At 29.7% G+C, this 12,952-nt stretch overlaps 1 long non-coding RNA gene across 1 annotated transcript in view; it reads right to left on the bottom strand.

The window, feature by feature from the left end:
- Positions 1-12,952, bottom strand: part of LOC142321665 (uncharacterized) — a 53,003-nt gene that overhangs the window by 25,148 nt on the left and 14,903 nt on the right. The window contains exon 2 of the long non-coding RNA XR_012755699.1: positions 10,461-10,614. This is a non-coding gene — a long non-coding RNA (uncharacterized LOC142321665). The remainder of the gene's footprint in view (positions 1-10,460; positions 10,615-12,952) is intronic.

The raw sequence follows: 12,952 nt of genomic DNA, 5'->3' as shown, positions 1-12,952 counted from the left end.
GAGCTATAATTTTAAATCACTCTGTGTGTGTGTGTGTGTGTGTGTGTGTGTATATATATATATATATATATATATATATATATATATATATATATATATGCAGGGAAACCAAAAGGAAAGGGGAAATCTGGTAAATGATTCTAAGCTTAAAATAAGCAAAAGCGTTCATACAAACATATGTCCGAAAACGCTTTCTATCGAGTTACGGATAGAGATAACTTTCGCGCGGATTTCAGTCGCCTCCGGTGAAATTTTGGTATATTAGGAATAAACTCAATGGTTTCTTATGTTTTTTGATTTGAAAAATCGAATAAAATAGGTCCCACAACTGTATTTCCCGTAGTTTTCATGATTTCCAACGTAAAACAGAAAACTTCGGCTGCAGAAAACATTTTGTTACGTTTGAAGTATAATAACTTTGTTAATAACTAATAAATGCGTAAATTTTATTATGAAAACGTGTAGAAGATTTCATTATTTGCATTTCATCCGGACCAACATATTATAAAAGAGAAAAAAAATTAAAAAACTAAAAGTAAATCTAGATTAAAATTAAAATATAAAAATAACTAAAACTTAAAACTAATAACATTGTTAAAATATCCGTAAAAACTTAAGCTAATATCACTAAAAGTTTACAACTAATATCACAATCGAGAAAAAATTAAAACATTAACAACTAAAGCTATATTAAATTTTTTTTTAAATAAATACATAAAAACAACTAAAACTTAAAACTTATAGCACAGACAAAAAAATATCGCTAAAATTTACAACGGTACTTTGGGTCGATGACATTCAAAGCCGTATTGATAGCATATAGTTCAGCAGAAAAGACACTTGTAATACTACGTAGGCCCAACAACCGCCAATAATAACGTTAAATGAACCAAATGCGCATCCAACGCTATTAGTCTGTTTCAATCTATCTGTGTATATTACTGCGTCTGGGTTGGTCTTGGAGAGAATATAGTGAAACATTTGCTGAAAGACAATAGGTAGTGTTGATTCTTTATTGTATATCGTAAGATCAAACATAAAATTTATAAAGTTGATTCTCCCACGGAGGATATGAACAGAAGATGTGTCAACATTATTAAGGTGTAGTAAACGCCGGGTACGAACCCCCACAGATGCAATATAACGTGGATGGTCTTCATAACTTTGTAAGGTTTAAGTACTGGTACGACAACGGCTTCTGACCAAATGGGTGGAAAGACTTGTATGGAGAATAAACCATTATAAATACACAATAAGTTTGCAGCGCCGATTTAGGAAGGTGTAACAGCATACCGAGACGAATGTTTTCAGGTCCAGGGGAGGTATCACGTAAGGTTTTAAGTACGTGTGACAACTCATTGAATGAAAATGGAGTCTTAGCGTCTAAGAATACCCGACGTCATACCGCTCTAGTCTTACGGAAAAAATTTGGATGTTTATTTGTAGGTTTGTGGTTAAATTTGCTAAGTGCTTGCCATCGTTTGCTAATAACGTTTTGGCAATCATCATACCACCAAGGAACGGAGGACGTCTATGTTTTCCCGATGTTTGTGGGATTTATCTATTAGGGTTCTCAAGTAACAGGGACGTAAAAACGGTAATTTAATCAAGGGCGTCGGCATCAGCGTCATAATGTAATGGGAAGGCTTTACGGTATCATTTCCAATCTGCCTTTTTAACAATCCATCTCCGTGGCCTTTTGTTCACCAAAAACAAAAATAATTGGCCTGTAGTCACTGCCGTGAAAGTCGTACACAAATAGACCAATTAAGAAGAGGGCGTAATACCGGTGAGCATAAGGTGAGGTAGATTTGGACCATGTACCAGACGATAACGACATGAATGTACATCCATCATTCACTAGATAGAGATCTAAGTTTGTCTCGCTCTATTAATAATATTTCCTCGAGTGGAGCAGAAAGAAGAGCCCCGTGAAATATGCGGACATTAAAGTCTCCTATTATTAACGATGGCTATGGAATCTGGTGTGAGGAACTCTGAACTCCGAGTTGAACTCTGAAATCCGCTGAACTCCGAGTTCAGCGAGACATACAAATTGCAGATATGCAATTTAAAGGGGACAGATATTTTTACAGCAAAAGCAGGAATGAGAATAGATAGTGTCTTGTATCTTTGTAGTAGACGCATGAAAATATAAATAAATATAAATATATAAATGTAGTAGACGCGTATCATTCCGCATGAAAATAGCAACTACACCACTTTATCTACTATCTACGAATTAGTTTTATATCTTACAGAAATAGACTCCGAGTGTTACTGCATCTTGTAGAGGAAACATTTCTTGGATGCACATTATTAATGGTTTACGGGCGCGCATCAACATTGGTCCCTCATCCCGCATCTTCAATGCGGAACCGAAGATCTCTAACGTTTCACTGAATAATGCTTATTCAGTGCTACTTTTGTTTAAGTAGTTATAGATACAGAATTACAGATATATAAAAAATTAGTTGTAGGTGATCCGGATTTTCTTTTTCGAATTTTAATTAAACTCCGATGCTCTGAGGTCGGACGGCTCAACCATATCCTTCAGTACACGAGGTGTGGAGAAGGAGATTTTGAAAAATGCAAAATCGCAAACGACATCACAGAGGGAGAGGTTGTGTAGCTTCCCTTAACAAGGAGTTTATTAAATATTTTACCGTCATATGTATTTACTCCTGTCCGTACCGGTAAAACTTTGGGGACAGGAACTTTAAGAGGGATCCCACTAGCGTTAGTTTCGCTAGCTGCAACTACCGACCTTTTGTTTATCTCCGTTAACTCAGAAATAGTTGCAGTAAATAAAGCAACCTGATCAGATAACATCTGAACAAGTTTTTTCAGCTCACTACAGGATCCCGCAGTATTGGTTACCTGCATTTGCAGGGGTTTTACTTGATGTAAAACGGCAAAAGATACGTCTTGTTTAACAAGGTTTCGTGAGTTAATCGTTTTGTATATTCTCTTCGGGCGGCAAGGATAATTCAAGGATTCCAAAGCGAGGTCATACATCTAAATCGGTCCACCCGTTGAGCTGCTATGGTGGAACAAACATACATAAACATAACCTTAATATATTACACTTCTTTTTGGGTAGTCGAGTAATAAAAATCAATACAAAATATCTTCTATAAGACATTATTTTTAATAATACGAGTAATAATAAATAATCCGTCCAACATTCAATTCGAAAAATTAGTGTAATAATTTTTGTAGATAACTCATAATTAATATAAATGGCAAATTATCATTGTATTAACCTTTTACTTTTTAACTTACTAGAATGATAGAAATTTCCATTAACTGCCCAACACTTGAAATAGCAATGCAACAGTTCAATTATTCTATTCCATTAGTTATACCATTGGTACAATCAACAGAAAAGTACAATTATGTGTCATGTACTGTTTCAGTTAGCCAATTCAAAGGTTTTTAAATCCATATCGTGAATAATAAAATTAATATTAACAACCGTGACTGTATATACATTAGGAAGAAAACTTTTCAGCAAAGTTCACAAACATTTATTAATCAATTATACATTAACAAAAAAAAATTCCCGTCCAGTAGTACACGCATGACTGAAGGATAATTAGATGAATTTTACAGAGTAAAGAAATTTTTGTTGTTGGACTTAACAATGGAGATTAATATTTTATAGAATTATTATGCTAGTAATTAGGGTTTGGCGCCCAAGGATGATCAAAGCCCCGTCCCTCAATGCGGTAACGTGCAATACAAGCGGAATAAAAACTTCTATCATAATATATCGCTTAAGTTGCTGTCGCAAATATATAATATATTACTGCTGTTTTATCTCGAAGTATAATTTTATTCTATTTATTGGATTCATTTACAATTATGAAAATTTACGTAGCATCTTGTAATTTTACGGAATTAAACTCTACGAAAGCGAAATTATACTTTTTAACGGTAGCATATATATATATATATATATATATATATATATATATATATATATATATATAGTAGGAGCTGCATTTCTATTTACACAAAGTACTGTACATTATGATAAAATCTGTAATATACATACGTAACTGTAACGAGAATTTAATGCTAAAACAAATGCACTAAGGATACGTTACAAAACCAGGTGAGTATTTGAGTACTCTACCGATAGAACTGCATTTAATCTAAACCGAGCCGGAAAATGACATGACGCAAGGATTCGATTCTCAACCTCCGTTATACCCACTTCATATCCACTCACAATTCTACCGACGTTAAAATTTAATACTTCAGCTTACACACAGATAGACGAAATAGAAATGGTGAGAGGAGGAGAAAGAGAGAGAGAGAACGAGAGTAAGGGATAGAAATAGAACTACATATTGTTCTGATCTTAACTGAAGTGAATTGAAGATCTTATTCTGCCTCTGCTTGAGCTCTTATCTAAAGAGCTAACCGAGTAAGTACAAATACAGTATTATACTAGACTGCACACCGGTGTAAACATTGGAAAATCGCTGACTTAAATCTTGGGTACGATCAATAAATAATACTCCTACAGGTGTATTAAATTTTAACAGCCTTTATACTATACACACATTATAAAATTCTACTTTAAGGGTTTACTTTAGGCTATAACATTTAATTAAAACAATCCAATAATTTTACGTATCAGTTTTTTCTAGAAAAAAACCAGATTTGATCTTCAGTTATTTTAATTAATCAATTTATACTTAACTTATCACGAATTTCGTTAGAACTTCGCCGGTAAGATTCCGCAGAACTGGACGGCACGGCGAAGTCAACGAACTACGTTTACAGTTTTAAACATGACTTAACCTAAAAGTGAAATGAAACTGGAAAAAAATTTAAATAAGTAGAAAACATTATATTTCAGTTCAGTTAGATTTGCAATAAAGAATACTTTCAAAAAATACCTCAAATTTTATTAGACAACGTTTTTTTCCATTTGATGATCCGCGGGACTCAAATATATCACTTTTTCTTTTTTTATAGGTGACTTTACGAATTGCGCCGCTAGATAGCAGTACTTGATAGTAGTAGGTAGCGTACAAAACTTTATAATGAACTTGAAATAATAAAATTTAACAGAAAATATACTACAGCTAGTTTTAATAGTAAATGCTCTAATGTAAATGAAAGTACTGAAGATGAAACAAGTTTTTTAATTCCCATCACTTCTTTAGAAAAAAAAGTATTAGTTTACAAGAGATTATACTATTTTTATTAAAAAAGAAATAAATACGAGAAAAAAAAAAAGTTTATATAATAATATAAAAAGTATGTCCACGGATACGATAAAAGTCGAGGGTTACACTTTCAAAGTAATAAGTGCAATATTACATCACGGATCATCAATTCGAAAGGTCATTATACTAGTTTTATTAAAAAAAAAAATGAAAAATATTGTATGAAGTGAATGACATCACTTTCAACAAAAAAAAAATTTGCCTTGAAATCCAATAAATTTATATTTGTTTGTTCTAGAAAGGCAATAAATTTTAATAATAAATCCATAAGATAACAATCAGTAATTCGTAAAAAAAATCAAAGAATAATCTAGGAAAACGCAGTGATATCCAAAAAAAATTACAATGAAATTATAAACCGTATGGTAAGTCTCGCAGATATCATCTCTTAACCCACCGGGTTGGTCTAGTGGTGAACGCGTCTTCCCAAATCAACTAATTTGGAAGTCGAGAGTTCCAGCGCTCAAGTCCTAGTAAAGGCAGTTACTTTTACAGGGATTTGAATTATAGATCGTGGATAGCGGTGTTCTTTGGTGGTTGGGTTTCAATTAACCACACATCTCAGGAATGGTCGAACGGAGACTGTACAAGACTACACTTCATTTACTCTCACACATATCACCCTCATTCATCCTCTGAATTAATACCTGAACGGTAAATCCCAGAGGCTAAGCAGGAAAAAAGATATCATTTCTTCCGCTCAAAAAAACAAAACTTTCTGTAATATAAATAAAACTGTTTTTAACAAAATGATACTGATATCAAAAAAAGTTAAGACTCTACATTTCTATTATCAAAATCTGTTATTAATTTAGAATTTTGTTTTAAAAAAATACATGTTAAATATATCTAATAGACAATAGATATACAATAATAGATAATAAACAATGTTTAATCGTTCCATATAACAAGAAAAAAATAGAAAAATTTGCTATAAAACTCTTAGCGGCCCGATTTCATTTACATGTAATACATATCATATTTAAAGAAATAATACGATTCTTATGTATTCGTTGTTTAATATAAGAAATCCGGCCGGTAAGAGTTATGTAACAATTTTTTCTATTTTTTTTCTTATTATATGGAACGCTTAAACATTGTTTATTATATAGAACTGTATATCTATTGTCTATTACATATATTTAACATGTTTTTTTTTTTAAACAAAATTCTAAATTAATAACAGATTTTGATAATAGAAATGTACTGTCTTCCTTTTTTTAATATCAGCATCATTTTGTTTACGTAACAGAAATTTTTGTTTTTTATGCGGAAGAAATGATACGTGCGAGACTCTTACCATACGGTTTACAATTTCATTGTAAGTTATTTGGATCTTATACATACTCAGCATAATTTAATATAGTTGCTATTATAAAATACCGATTGTACGAACCTGTGGACTGGATAAAATGTTGTCGCCGCAATTCACTGAGGTGGATTCTAGCTTTTTCGAAAATAATTAGATATCAATCCTAATTTATATAACCGTTATTGAAATTGCATAGTACGTTATTCTCGTATTTATTATAAAATTTGAAATTTGTTAATTGTTTATAAACTAAGATTATTTCATTAGAAATGAACTAAAACCTAAGTTTTTAACACTATTTCACCAAATTAAAATGACTTATTATTTGTATTTTTATCGTGAAAAGGCTGTTTTACAAGAAATCAATATTTTTCAAAATACTTAAAAAATACTCCAAGAGTATACATCATTCGGCGCAAAAAAAAATCACTTTTAATCAGTAACAAAACGAAAAATTAAACAGGGATACTACTACTCGGATGAAAAAATATTAATTTTTTCCCCTGTATAACTGTATTGTTTCTGTATAACTTAAGAATTATTTCCCAGTCTCTTAAAAGATCAGGTATTATGAAAATGATTTACAACATAAATTCTTGAATTTCTTAAATTTATTGAGGTTGCAAGGATGTACGTTGAGAGCGACCCTAAAGATATACCTCCCTTACTTGTTTCTACGGTCGGAAGGAAAAACATGTACGCAACTTAATGGACTGTAATTAGAGTGAGATCTTCCGCAAGAGATTCGTTTACTGCAGTGACGGTAAATGTCAGCTCAGTAGTTAGAAGTGTGGATTTTCTCCTTCGTAATGACGCACTATACTTAAACTATCAACGATATTAAATGTTCAATAGGGAAAGAGTTTTTATAGAAGTAATTCAATCGTCATATTTTAATTAAGTTAGAAAAAGAATTATAACATTTAAAATTGAGATATAAATTACAAAAACACTTGACGTTTATTTAAAGCCCAAAATATAATACACCGTAACCCTTAAAAAACCGTTTTAACTCATTGATTAACTTCTTCTTAATCCAATTAATTTCTTCAACTATTTAATTATTGGTTATTGTAGAAGCCAGAAGAATGAAGGAACTTATTAATTTTATATTGATGTTATTTGTCCGAGAGAAAACGTTAAATAAACGGCACTCACATCACTTTAATAAAATTTCCAAAGCCAAGAAACCATTTACTTTCTACGAAATAAACCATTTTTTTTTAATTCTAATGCGCCACACACTCTCTAACCACACCCACCGCGACGTTCTCAAAATTGTTATAACTGACAATAAAAATTCGAGTACGAAATAAATTTGAACAAAATTCATAATTTTAATTTTAATTTTTGTCCTACGTGAAAGGAAAACGTTGGACCCCACTTTAATAATTAAATTTAATATTCAGACTAGTAATCATTAGCTTATTAAAAATAACCGGGAGAAAATAAACGGTAAATTTGTTACGACGTACTTTGTAGAGAAATTTAAATATTTGAATTTAAACTAAGCAAATAGGTATAAAATACACAATATAATACAGTAAAATTTGGTTTAAACGATTTCATACGAAATTCGGGGCATGCCTTATCTTTTTCCCAAGGCAGTACTAAATTGTCTTGCCAACTTTTATGTTCTGAACGCAAATACGCGCGACATTTATGCATGCGTGAACGTTCGCTGGTTTACGCCTCTTCACCTTCCCTATTCTATCCCGCTTGTTTACCCCCTCCAGAACCTCTAATGTTTATCTTTTTTATCCCCTCTTTTTGTTATGTCGTATGAAAGACGAGGTGTTTTTCTCTCGCTCACTATCACCGCTTAACATTTTTTCCTCTTACTCTAAACAGGATGTCATTCACGCCCAGCGTTACTTTTATATATATATATATATATATGTCATACGTATTATTCACACCCTGGTCGCATTATTCAAAAAGCGTTTATCTTTAAAATTGGTTTTTTCTAACCATAAGAAGGTATCAAAAGAAAATCTTCCACGGTGACTTTAGTTTCCTTTTTTATACGAGGAAGAATACAAAGTATAATAGAGCACGATGTATCCATCACCATGTGCAAACATCAACACGATACACATATTTATGCCGCTATAAATACTATCCGAATAAAATTTTAAGCGCTATAAAATTTAAATAAAATCAAAGTGTAACCGTCAAAACAGATTATCGATTCTGAAGTCAACTGATCAGAAATAAATTTCCATAAATATTGAATTTTTCTGAATAAAGACATTTTACTTCTGATTTTTTTCTTCTTTCATGTTACTAATAAAGATGAATAACATTCATCACTGCAATAGATTTAGAAGTAACAAATTTAGCAGTAACAACAAATTTAGTTACATTTTTCATGAATTTTGGATAATACTATTGTGTTTATCTGTTATCCAGAAAGTCTCTTGCATCTTATTTATAAAACATTTTTTCCTTCTTATACTTTAAACTCAAAAATTACCAGAATGATTATTTATAATGGGGCAAAAGAAATGTGAATCATGTAGCCAACACCAAATACCCCATGAATTATAGTTTTATAAACCTAAAATTTTAAATTCATTATATTCTTCCAATAATGTTTTGATATGGGATAATGTAACATAGCTTATTATACTTTTGATAATACATCAAATGAATAAGAAAAAATTCACTGAAGCAAAATTTTTTTAAGCAAAATCAAATTACAATGAAAAGATCTTTACACATTAGTAGTACCTATATATAAACATATTATAAAATATAATTAAATACATAATCAGTTTAAAAAGCTAACAAAGTTGTTTTACTTTCCTGGTATTGGTTATTTATTCTTATAGACATAATGGAAAAATAATCAATGATATGTAAAAAAAGTTTCAAGAACTCAAAAAATTATTTTTTTTACTTTTTTTTTGCTCCTCACCTCCAAAACCGTCTCCTAAGAGAATTTTTTATTTGCTTAATTTCCTATATTAAATGGAAGAAACTAAAAATAAAACACTGATAAATGTACAACCCATAAAAATTGAATAAGATTTATTTTTAGGAGATGAGGATGAATTATAATGAAATTTTATCGAAATACTATTATTAAAAGTTTAAATAAACAAAAAACATTTTACAAAAATGAATATTTTTTTAATTTTTATCGGCTTCCCAACCCTCATAAATGCCCACAAAGTATTTTTTTTTGGCCACTTATATTACTATGCTTAGGAAGACTTAAAAAAGATTTTTTTGTTATTAAATCCAGCAAATAAAAGGATCTAAATTTTTGCGGAAGGGGAAGGGGATTTGGGAGCAACTTTTTTTAAAATTGTAAAATATGCATGTACACATGTACTGAGCTTAATATAAATTAGGGTTATACTTGCAAATTTAAGAGAAAATTCATCCCATAGAAACCATCGACCACACCCTGGAGATTGGAGATACTGGCACCAAATATTAACAAATTTCTCCATATACATAAATTTCTCTGTCAAATTTCATCAAAATCACTTTATCCAGACAAGATTTATTAAGCTTCTAAGATACCAGCACACGTACATACAGAATACATGTACTATGAACGAACATTACCAACAACTTTTTTTGTTTTTTGGGATACCTGGTTCATGAAACGTCAAAAAATGCAAAACCCCACAGCCCATTTTCTGACTCATTACTATACTTTCCTTCTTTCAGCACAGCTCCTGAGCTATGAAGCCAGGAAAGTAAAAATAAATTCCTTAAATTCATTCTATTTAACGTAAAACTTATAACAAAGGAGACAAAAATATGTATAAAATATGTGCAGTTTTTTTTTTATAGAGTATGCCCAAAAGAGATTTAAATCTCTAATTGGCTGTAAGTACTTTATTTAACAATTTGGTCGACTTTTAACACATATAGGTTGATATTACCTTTACCATAATGCAAGTCATTATTTTTTGTTAATAATTATCATTTTTGCTATGCTCCTTAATCCCATTTCATTAGAGGTAGACACATCATGAACTGAAAGACCTCTGCCACTGACTGACAAAGCAGTTGAAGTAAATACTCTTCACAGTAATGCTGAAACAAAGAATTGAAAAATAAATTTAATTAAACTGAACCTTTACTCAGGACTAGAAGTTGCACCAGTACTCAACAATATAATATAGGCTGAATTACTTGTCCATATATATTTTAATCTTAATAGAGAAAGATGTTTTTTAACAAAGACAGAAAAATGTTATTTCACATCATTTATCTCATCAATAGATGAATAAATGGGTAGTAAAATAATATATCTATAAATATGAGTATATTCCTAAAAATATATGTACATTAAAATAGAAAATAGCTAGCTATAGTAAAATATACATTCCTTAATAAAAAATAAACAGTTCAGGCAAAGTATTCCTCATCTGAATGAATTAGTACTCCACTCTTTATGTTTATTCAATTATTCTTCATATTTATCACACACTTTGATCCTGTTGTGGAAAATGTGAAATTTACATTGTTGTTTATGTGAAATGAACATGTACAAACACGATGTATTAACTTTTAAAGCTCCTGGTCTTCATTAAAAGTTTGAAATATTGTTGAGAATGCATAAATAACTACATTAATAGTTATTTTAGGAACACATTTGTTAAAATTTTAACATTTTCTTAACTAAAATTTTTGTATCAAACATGACATTCCAGTCATTTCACACGTGACACTCAGTTCAGTTTCAAATCAATTATAACAAACAGAATGAATAGATTTTTAAATACATTTTTTATGGATAGCTGCAATATCGATAGCAATGTCTTCGTATTAAGATTAAAATTTGTTAGTTCACAAGGTCACACATATGTACCCCATCCATTACTTTCCAAGAAATGTTGTCCTTACATGATCTACAATAACGTAAATAGAATAAACTTTAATGGCATATGCCCAAATAGAAATGAAATAAGGAGATTGTAAAAACATAAACTATGACTTCATAGTATCTAGAATAAAAATTATTATAATCTACAAGGAAGCTTAGAGTAAGATTATAAGTAGATAAAGCACTGAAAACCAAAGTGGTGCAGTACTATTACCAACTTTTATTTCTGTTTTCATCTCGAAAGATTTACTGATCCACCCTCGTATTTTTGAACGGTACTAAGAAAATTTTATAAAAATAGTCAGAGGGATAAATGAGAACACTAATCTAAAGACAAGCAGAAGATTCAAAGCTGAACTGGAGAACAGATTCTTATCTGTTCTGCTTCAGATTCTAAATGAGCCTAATATTTTTTTATAAAAGAAGTCAAAATGAAACTGATACTTTTTTTAAGCTTTTCTGTAAGTTTAAAAGCTTTTAAAAAATTGGTTTACTAAGCTGAAGATTCAAAGCTGAATTGGAGAACAGATTCTTATCTGTTCTGCTTCAGATTCTAAATGAGCCTAATATTTTTTTATAAAAGTAGTCAAAATGAAACTGATACTTTTGTTAAGCTTTTCTGCAAGTTTAAATACTTTTAAAAAATTGGTTTACTATTCTAAGATTTTTTTTGGCTGAAAAATCTTATTTTCAATGTTTAAGTTCATTTTTTTTTTTTTACTTTTATTTTGATTAGTTATAAAAAAAGGTTATATTCATATTTTCAAAAATTGTATCATTTATTTGTAAAATTTATAAAAAAAGTCATTAAAGTAATTATAAATAAAATATTATTAAATACTCATGGAAAAATCTCATTAATTGTATTAACCAAGCATTAAAACATTCTAGTAACATATTAAAAAAAAAAGCTTATCGCGACACGTATAAAAATACGAGTATGACAGTAACCCCAGCTTAAATATCATGAATTCAATTTTTGATGACATCATTAATACATATGCATATAATTTTAATTTTGCATTTAATACTAAAATTTAAAAAAAAATGTATTTAAAGGAGATAATTTTAACTTTAGATAATAAACATCAAAGTTTATATCATCACAAATGGTTTTTTAAAACAAAAAATGATCATAAAATTTTTATAGCAAAAGGTATAAATTAAAATACTTAAAAGTTAACTTCAGTAATATAATAATATTATAATTAAAGTATTTAACATTTTTAATTTTAAAAAAGTGATCCCAATATTAAGCAGCCTTAAAAAATACATTAAAACTTTTCACAAATGCCGAAGTTTTTAAGGACTATGGTTAAAGATTTAATATTTTCATTAAAGATGAAAAGAATTCTAAACATCAAACTCATCAAGATTTAATGTTTATTAATAAGCGTTCACAGTATGAAATAAAACGTATATATTTGCTATGTAAATTAAGGAAAATTAAAAATATTCATTAACAGCAATAACAAAAAAAGAACCAAAACAATTCTTCTAAAGATCTTTCACTCTAGAACCACAGATAATAGTATCCTGTAAAAT

The sequence above is a fragment of the Lycorma delicatula genome, chromosome 3, assembly GCF_047948215.1.
Source record: "Lycorma delicatula isolate Av1 chromosome 3, ASM4794821v1, whole genome shotgun sequence".
Lineage (NCBI taxonomy): Eukaryota > Metazoa > Arthropoda > Insecta > Hemiptera > Fulgoridae > Lycorma > Lycorma delicatula.
Note: the sequence above shows the minus strand (reverse complement) of the source record. Positions and strands in the feature narration are given on the sequence as shown.